The 8,801-nt window shown below is 36.2% G+C and overlaps 1 long non-coding RNA gene across 1 annotated transcript in view; it reads right to left on the minus strand.

The window, feature by feature from the left end:
• LOC135970811 (uncharacterized) overlaps positions 1-6,546 on the minus strand; it is a 199,289-nt gene extending 192,743 nt beyond the window's left edge. Inside the window, exon 1 of the long non-coding RNA XR_010586660.1 lies at positions 6,446-6,546. This is a non-coding gene — a long non-coding RNA (uncharacterized lncRNA). The remainder of the gene's footprint in view (positions 1-6,445) is intronic.
• Positions 6,547-8,801: the final 2,255 nt, after the last annotated feature.

The raw sequence follows: 8,801 nt of genomic DNA on the forward strand, positions 1-8,801 counted from the left end.
GTACTCACAATAGCCAGAGAATCCAGCCAGTTTCACTCAGGAATGCATCTGAGGAGTCAGTGCAAACTTAATTGTACTAACTCTTGGCCCATGAGTACAAATATTTTTAATATTCTGTGTGATGAAATGGGAAAGATGCACAGAGTGTTTTGGCTGCACACCAAAGGACAATGATTTGAGAAAAACCACTGTGTGGACCAGGCATGGGGCTTAGGCCTGTAATCCCAGCACTTTGTGAGGCCAAGGTGGGTGGATCACGAGGTCAGGAGATCGAGACCATCCTGGCTAACACAGTGAAACCCCGTCTCTACTAAAAATACAAAAATATTAGCCAGATGTGGTGGTGGGCGCCTGTAGTCCCAGCTACTTGGGAGGCTGAGTCAGGAGAATGGCGTGAACCCAGGAGGCAGAGCTTGCAATGAGCCGAGATCGTGCCACTGCACTCCAGCCTTGGCAACAGAGCGAGACTCCCTCTCAGAAAAAACAACAACAACAACAACAACAACAACAAAACACTGTGTAATTCTTTGAGTTGTAAGCTGAACTCGCCATTTTTACTTTTTTAAAAAAAGATTGAAAGACAAACTAAAGCTATTCAGATTGAGAGTTGGAAAAATTTTTCTTGAAAATGAACAAAGTGAGCTTATCACTTCAAGAAAACAACTGACTTTATATGTGGCCGATGATAAAACTCAATTTCAGGAGAATTTCAAAGTTTGAAAAACTTTCATTCATAACCGTGAACTTCACAGCTTTCTAAAACTTGAAAACTTCTGTATGGATCAGTGGTAATATTAATGTATGTGAATTTTCAATATTGTATAATGAAATGTGTCAACCTTAGGAAAATCGGAATAACTCACAGAACAAATATTTTTCAAATGACCAGTGCATAAACATTACAAAATCATAAAAGACCCATTAAAAATGCAAGACAGACAAATGAATTTTAATGTTACAGAGCCCTAAAAGTTTACTGGGGTGGTGTCAGATTCCACAGTGCAACCAACCCATAAAAAACTACAACTTCTTAGGTATTAGTGTATATCAAAAAGAATATCCACAGTTATACCAAAAAGCTAGAAAAATTTCCTCTCTTTTTCCATTTACATCTGTGTGAAGCTGGACTTTCTACATATACTTCACCCAAAAAAACACGTATCCCAATAAAGTAAATGTAGAACCCCAGCTATCTTCTATTAAGCAAGACATTAAAGACACTTGTAAGCATGTAAAACAATGCCACTCTTCTCCTCTATAGTCACTTTTCATTAAAATCATGTTCTATTCAATTAGAACACATGGACACAGGGAGGGGAACAACACACACCGGGGCCAGTTGTGGGGTGAAGGGTGAGGGGAGGGAACCTAGAGAAGGTCAGTAGGTACAGTGAACCACTACAGCACACATAAACCTGTGTAACAAACCGGCACATCCTGCACATGGATCCCGGAACGGAAAGTAAAATTTTAAAAAAATGTTCTGTATGTTAACATGTAATGAGCTTATTATCATTATTTTTAATAAAGTAATAAATAAATGTCAAAATTGTCATAGGCTTAATTTTAAATATGATAAATAGCAATGGCTATAACTTATTAAAACAAATACTCTTTGAAAACCTTGATATTTTTTAAAAGTATAAAGAAGTCCTGAGACCAAAAGTTTGAGAACTAATGAAACTTCAAGACTCTTTTTCTTTTTTTCCCCATAATTACATGTTGTTTAATAGTTCCTAACAGTCTATGGCTGACAAGTATGATGAAAGCAAGGATTTATAAAATAATGTAAATTTTATATAAATTGAAATGCAATTCAATAAATATTCTTATATTTATTGTCATAAGTCATTTTTACAGTTACTGCTTTGTCAAAACTAATATTTCTGTTAAAAAATGTTGAGGTATCTTCTAATAAGTTCCTTGAAACTTTTCCTTGAAAATCATCTCTTTCTTAACTATGGGCATATTAAGCTAAACAGGTTCTCTCTTCATTTGGGCTTCACAAATATGCATTTAATCTTCACTCAACTGAAGACATTTAGCGGCTTTACTCTCCTCACCAATCAGTGCTTTAGTTCTCTTTATCACTGTTATTTCTCCTTTCTGGATTTCCTCCATGTTTCTTTTCTATGAGTTCACACAACTGCAAAGTGATCTCCAGTTATGGTCTCTCCACCCTATGGATGCGAGCTATCTGGTCCCTGCTTGCCTGATGTAAAGCCCAAAATAGCCTGGATCTCTTATCCGTCATTGCTGGATTTTATCTAATATTTTTTTGTACTCAGTCACCTTGAGATTTCTAAAGGATTTATTGGCTTCCAGACTTTCCTACTGACTTTCTGAATTGCAGATCAATTTCCCACATATCAAGTGAAATACCCATAAAGATGATCTTGTCAACATTGTCAGTTTTGTAAAATAGGAGGGCTACACTAAAAAGAAAGTTGAGTAAGAACAAAAATAACATTCAACCACAATAATTATATGTGCATGCCTTCATACATGTTTCAAAGTTTTGAAAGATAATGACTTTTAGTCATTTAAGTTTAGGCATCAAAAGTAAGATATACAGTCCTTTGGTCCAAATACCTCATCTTCCTTATCATCAGGATACACCGATCTTTCCAGCATTTCATTATTTTCCTTTACTACTCTTTGCTAGTGTGTATTTTTAGCAAAGGAAGGAAAAAGTACATTTTAAACGTTGTTTTTTAAAGGAAAAAGATCATGTATTTTATATGAAATATTTGTTTTCTCTCACATAATAGGACTCAGAAGATGTCTTTATAGCCTTGACACTTTTCCTCTACTGGGTTGTAAAATTTTCATATTCTTAGCCTCTTGGGAAAGCAATCACTATTAAGCAGATATAAGCCAGGAGTCACCCAAATTCAAAAACTGCTGGATAATTAATAGAAAAAAAGCCTATGCATTTACAGATTTTTTTCTGAAGACACTGTGAAAGAAAATATAGGAAAAAAAGTTAGATTAAGATTTTTTTTTCCTTAAACCATATTCTAATTATTTCTGAGATGCATTTTATAAAATGTTTGAGAGGAAATAAACTGAGAATTAGACTGCAGAGATTACCATCATACTCCACAAATAAGAGAAATTGTATCAACCATAACTGGCATCTATTTGTGTTTTCAAACATCAGTCAGTCAAATGCATTGAGTGTTATGAGGATCTGAGCACTATTCCAAGTTCCAGGAAAGACAAAGTTATTTTCAAGAAGCTGGTATTGATGTATTTACTTTATAAACTTGGTGTTGTTACTAATTAGAGCTAATGAAAATAAGAAAAAAATTCCCTATGTATTCTAAATCTCTTTAAAAGATAACTGGAATACTTTAATTAAGAAGGCTAAAGAGATTCTGGTTTAAAATATTCCTTATTCATATTGAATACTCCTAGAATATATGTTTTATTTTTAAGGTACTATCTTTAAAAACTTCATTCCTTTTCTTAAACAAAGAAATAATTGATGGCTATCATTTTGTGAAGGTTATTAATTTGGTGATGTGTCTGTTTCTCTTGGTTTTTCAGCCTTGCTTTGTTAGTCTTAATGAGCATTAGGAAACTTCAAATAAGCATAATTTTGTTCCCTTTGACTTTCAAAATAACAATATATAACGTAGAACTTTGCAGATTTTATTCAGTAAAGCAGATCAAAGAGTTTATTATTTATTGCAAGAAAATTCATTCAGGAAATTCATATAGTAAAATAATTTGTTTCTTAGCAAAAGCTGATGTTATAATATCAAACTTCTAATGATAGTTTTCAACATAATGACCAAAATACTATCTCTTGTTATCTTTATGGAATATTTCCATTCAACTTTCCCCTCCAAGAGTGGTATTTTTTAATGTGGTTCATCGACAATATTTTCTCTAGCAATTTTTTGTTTTGTCTGGATTTGAGTCCTATTGTTAAATCTCTACAATTCAACGTACATTTATTGAGAGTCTCAAGTGTGCAAGGCTCTGGTCTAAGCACAATTAAATCCCTAAATCCTATTGCAAAATCCTGTTTTGCCTACATCAACGAACCCATTTCAGAGAGTAAATAACTGCAATAACCTTATAATTGGTCCCCCATAACTTCAATTTATCCTTCTTTCAATGCCACTTGAAAAGTATAGCCAGATGAATTGTAGAATAGAAATTTAATAACAACTCTGCTCAAAAGAAATAAGAGGCTCCACATTTCCAGAGTAAGTTCACATATTGTTTTTAGCCGTGGAACCCTTTGTTTAAATGAAATATTGAAAATAACACAATACACAAAACAGACGAAAGCAGTTACTTGGGTTAGGGTAGGAAAGGGAGCAGATACCACAGGCTGAAAGGATAGACTTTAGACTTCTTATTCTGTATTAAAAGTGTTCAGGCCAGTGCGGTGGCTCATGCCTGTAATCCCAGCACTTTAGGAGGCCGAGGAGGACAGATCACGAGGTCAAAAGACCAAGACCATCCTGGCCAACTTGACGAAACGCAGTCTCTACTAAAAATACGAAAACTAGCTGGGCGTGGTGGCACGCGCCTGTAGTCCCAGCTACTCAGGAGGCTGAGGCAGGAGAATCACTTAAACCTAGGAGGCAGAGCTTGTAGTGAGCTGTGATTGTGCCACTGCTGCACTCCAGCCTGGCAACAGAGTGAAACTCCATCTCAAAAAAAAAAAAAAAAAAAGTGTTCCACAGCCAGCCTGTAATCCTAGCACTTTGGGAGGCCGAAATGGGCAGACCACCTGAGGTAAGGAGTTCAAGACCAGCCTGGCCAACATGGTGAAACCCCATCTCTACTAAAAATACAAAAAATTAGCTGAGCATGGTGGCACATGCCTGTAATCCCAGCTTCTTGGGAGGCTGAGGCAGGAGAATCACTTGAACCCAGGAGGTGGAGGCTGCATTGAGCTGAGATCGGACCACTGCACTCCAGCCTGGGTGATAGAGTGAGAATCCATCTCAAGAAAAGGAAAGAAAAGAAAAGAAAAGAGGAAGGGAAGGGAAGGGAGAGTATTCTACAAGATAATCTCCCTATTCCTTGACTACTGTGCTCCTCACACTATCCCACACTATCCCATTCCTGAAACTTCTGGATCATCCAGACATTTTGATCATTTTTCTCTCAAATACATTGCTTCATCTGTCACCTTTGTTTATGCTATTTATCCTGAATGAAAGACACCTTTCTCCCACAACTTTGACCACTGAAGCAATTTCTAACCATTATTTGAGGCCTAGTAAAGTTTTGCCTGTTTTCATACCTCCCTGAATGCCATGAGAAGTAGTGACTATTTTCTCCTGTGTTTATCACATAGACTGACATTTAGCAATGTTAGATCATTCTGTGTAGTTCTTATGTAGTTCTATGTAGTTCTTATGTAGTTTAAGGCTGTTTGTCCAAGATTTCCTAATTGACTCATAAAATATCCACCTAGTTAGATGATTCCTAGGCAACTGCCAATCCTGTTTTTCCTGTGGTTGGAGATCTGTCAGATCATTGTCAGTCTCAAAGCTTTAGTCTCTTTCTTAGTTATCTATTGCTGCATAAAAATTTACCATAAACTTAGCAGTTTAAAACAACACACACTTATTATCTCACAGTTTCTGTAGATCTGTAGATGCAGTTTCTGTAGACAGCTTAGCTAGATCCTCTGCTCAGGGTCTCACAAGACGGAAATCAACATTTTCAGCCAGGGCTGTGGTCTTATGTGAGGCTTGGCTGAGGAAAGACCCACTTCCAAGCTCACACAGTTACTGGCAAAATTCAGTTCCTTACAGGTATTTGGGTCAGGGGCTCCTCATTTCCTGCTGCCTGTTGGCCAGATGTCAACCTCAGTTTCTGACACATGACCCTCTACACGGGCAGCTTACAACATGGCCGCTTACTTCATCAAATTTAACAAAAGAGAGGGAATCTCCTTGTCAGACAAGCATTACAATCTTATGTAACATCTTATGCTTATGAGCACATACAGATAATCACAGACAGCTTGTCACCTGTGCTATATTCTACATGGCTAGAGGCAAATCCCAGCTCCTGCCCACACTCAAGGAGAGGGGACAGGGGACTACACAAAGGCATGGGGATCACAGGAGCCACAAAAGGCTGTCTGCTAGTCTGTGAAAATTACTACATCAGTGAAGGATGCTTAGATTATGTGAAATCAAGATTTTTAAGTTAGTTCCAGACATCTAAGGAATCTGCCCACACTCCAGTAAGAAGTACACATAGGTTGCAACATGCTAAGTAGTTTTATCAATAGGTAGTGTTTGGATAGGGAAAAAAAAAATTTCCTAGGATGTACACCATATACCTGACCAAAATCAGTAGGGCTAATCTGCCTTTTCCTCTATTCAAAAGACTTTCCCAAAGGACTAAATGAGGACAGGACCTAAAGTCTTGGAAACGGTAGAATTTCATGAGTGCTATTTACCAATACAACTAGGTTTGAAAAAGGCTGGTGTGTGACAGAGTGTAGCACATCACCAGCAGAGCCGCACAGGGCGGGATTGCAGACGTCCTCTTCCAGAACATCTGAAAAGTCAAAGTGTATTTAAAATTTGGCCAGAAGCAAATTTATAAAGAATGCAATTCAAATTCTCATAAAGAATGAGAGTCAATGTCAGCCTCAAAGGCTAGAATATCTTCTGTGAGATTTGAAGGAAATTCTCAGAAAATAATAGAATGGAAGAACCGTCGCTAAAGTTTTATGAAGTCAGGCCGCACACATCAAAGTTCTCAATCAGGAAATAGCTTAAGGAAACGAAACAGAAAAAGACAAAGGGACAGGTTAAAATATTATCCAAAAATGGAACTAGATTTAAAGTGAGGTCCCAAAATGGGTTTTCTTCGGCATGTCTCAAGCTCGTTCAGAGGAGTCATTGATTCATTCATCCTTAAAGAGACATACACACAACATCTATCTCAACAGGGTACCTTATCCTGGTCAGCTTTCCTATAACTTTCTTGATAAACAAAGGGATTTGGAAATTTTTCACAGTAAGAGAGCACTTCAGGAAAGCTACATTAATATGAGGTCAACACAGTTAATAAGATATTTTTCTAAGAGCATATTCTAATGGCTAAATATTTTATACTATTTCTCTTTACAACATAATTTTCATAGGTTTATATCAAGGTTTCAGGATTCCATGAGCATTTTCTAGAATTAAATCTATGCAAAGATTATAAGATAAAGACTCATCGAACTGAATCTGTGGCTGCTTTCTTAAAGATGTATCCGAAGTGACTAGAACAACACTTGGCTTAGTAGATGCTCAATAAATATTAGTTTAACGAATGAACAAAAATTAGACCTGGAAATGACTTCATGACTTCAAAGGCCTTGGAGTCCAGTTTATGTCTCACTCAGTGTAATCCTTCTGCAGCTTTCTAATTGTGAGGCTCTTATATTTGTAGAGTATGTTAGAGTTGATAAAGTTTATTCATATCTATTTATTTTATTTTTACAAAATATACTATGATCAGTATTAGTATTCTTCACTTAACAGATGAAGAAACAGAGACTTCAAAAAATGGAGTGACATGACCAAGATAACACAACAAGCTATGGACAGAAGTGGGCTACCCCTTCATGCCAGCCTGGGCCCTTCTCTGTTAAATTATAAGTTCTCTCCTTTGCAGGTAAGGGCAGCGTAAGCCAAAAAAAAAAAAAAAAAAAACCCTGAGCAGCAACAAAACCAATTTCTTAGAAAGACTGTCTTTGCATCTTTGCACCCTGGCTATAATGTGCCAAGTCACTCTTCATTGGGAAGAGCGCCTGCCCCTCTGTTCTAAAGATTCTGATAAAGACTCAGTGATAATAGTCCACGTTATCTCAGGTCCTCCATTAGCACGTTGTCAATTTAAAAAAAGAATGACTGTAGTTGTTTGTCAAGCATTGCTTCTGTTAAGACCTTAAACATATGGCAAGAATGAGAAGGAAGAGCAAAAGCTTTTACACAGTGACTGCAATATAGTAGGCATTCAATGAATGTTATCTTCATTAAACAATAGTTTAAAAATTGTCAACTTCTTCAAATATGGGTTTTTCAAAGACTGTTTTTACCAACAGTATTCTTTCTTCACCCTTCTCAGAAACTTTGTAGCTTCTTAAGGGAAACAAATCAAAAGTAAAAACCTGTTTTTTTAATTGTGACAATGGCATGAAATAAAAAAAGAGCTAAATTTATTCAACTATATTCCAGGTGCCAGCTCCCTGGATGCCCCCAAGTCCTCTAAATTATTCATTTGAATCTTTCACTTATGGTAGGAAATTCAGGGTCCATCTTTCTGTATCTCTAGGGATTCAGGATAAGTGGGTAGATCATGTTGATTATAATAACCTCTGTCCTCCAGTTTCTGCTTTGTCATAATTTTCTAACTTTCATGCATGTTGTAAGTTTTCTCTACTATATCTGAGACTACCATGGTATTAATCCCAGAATACCAACAAAAATCGAATAAAGTTTCCCTGAAGGTTTAATAGCAACTTAAAAATTAAACATGTATGCTTCCAAAAATACCTTATTATTTTATTTTGCCTGTTTTGAGCTTCACAAAAAATGTTATCACTTAGTATATAATCTTCTGGGACTTGCCTTACTTTATCATGTTTCTAAAATGTATCCATATACTTAGAGTTTCAACAACAATGATAATGTACTGGTTCTTAGGCTGGGAATGATTCACAAGTGTTTGATTTGTTATTATGCTTCAAAGTTAACATCACTATATATTCTTTTCTCTGTATCAAATATTACATTCTAAAACCATTTTAACTAAATATT

The sequence above is a fragment of the Macaca fascicularis genome, chromosome 5 (assembly GCF_037993035.2).
Source record: "Macaca fascicularis isolate 582-1 chromosome 5, T2T-MFA8v1.1".
Lineage (NCBI taxonomy): Eukaryota > Metazoa > Chordata > Mammalia > Primates > Cercopithecidae > Macaca > Macaca fascicularis.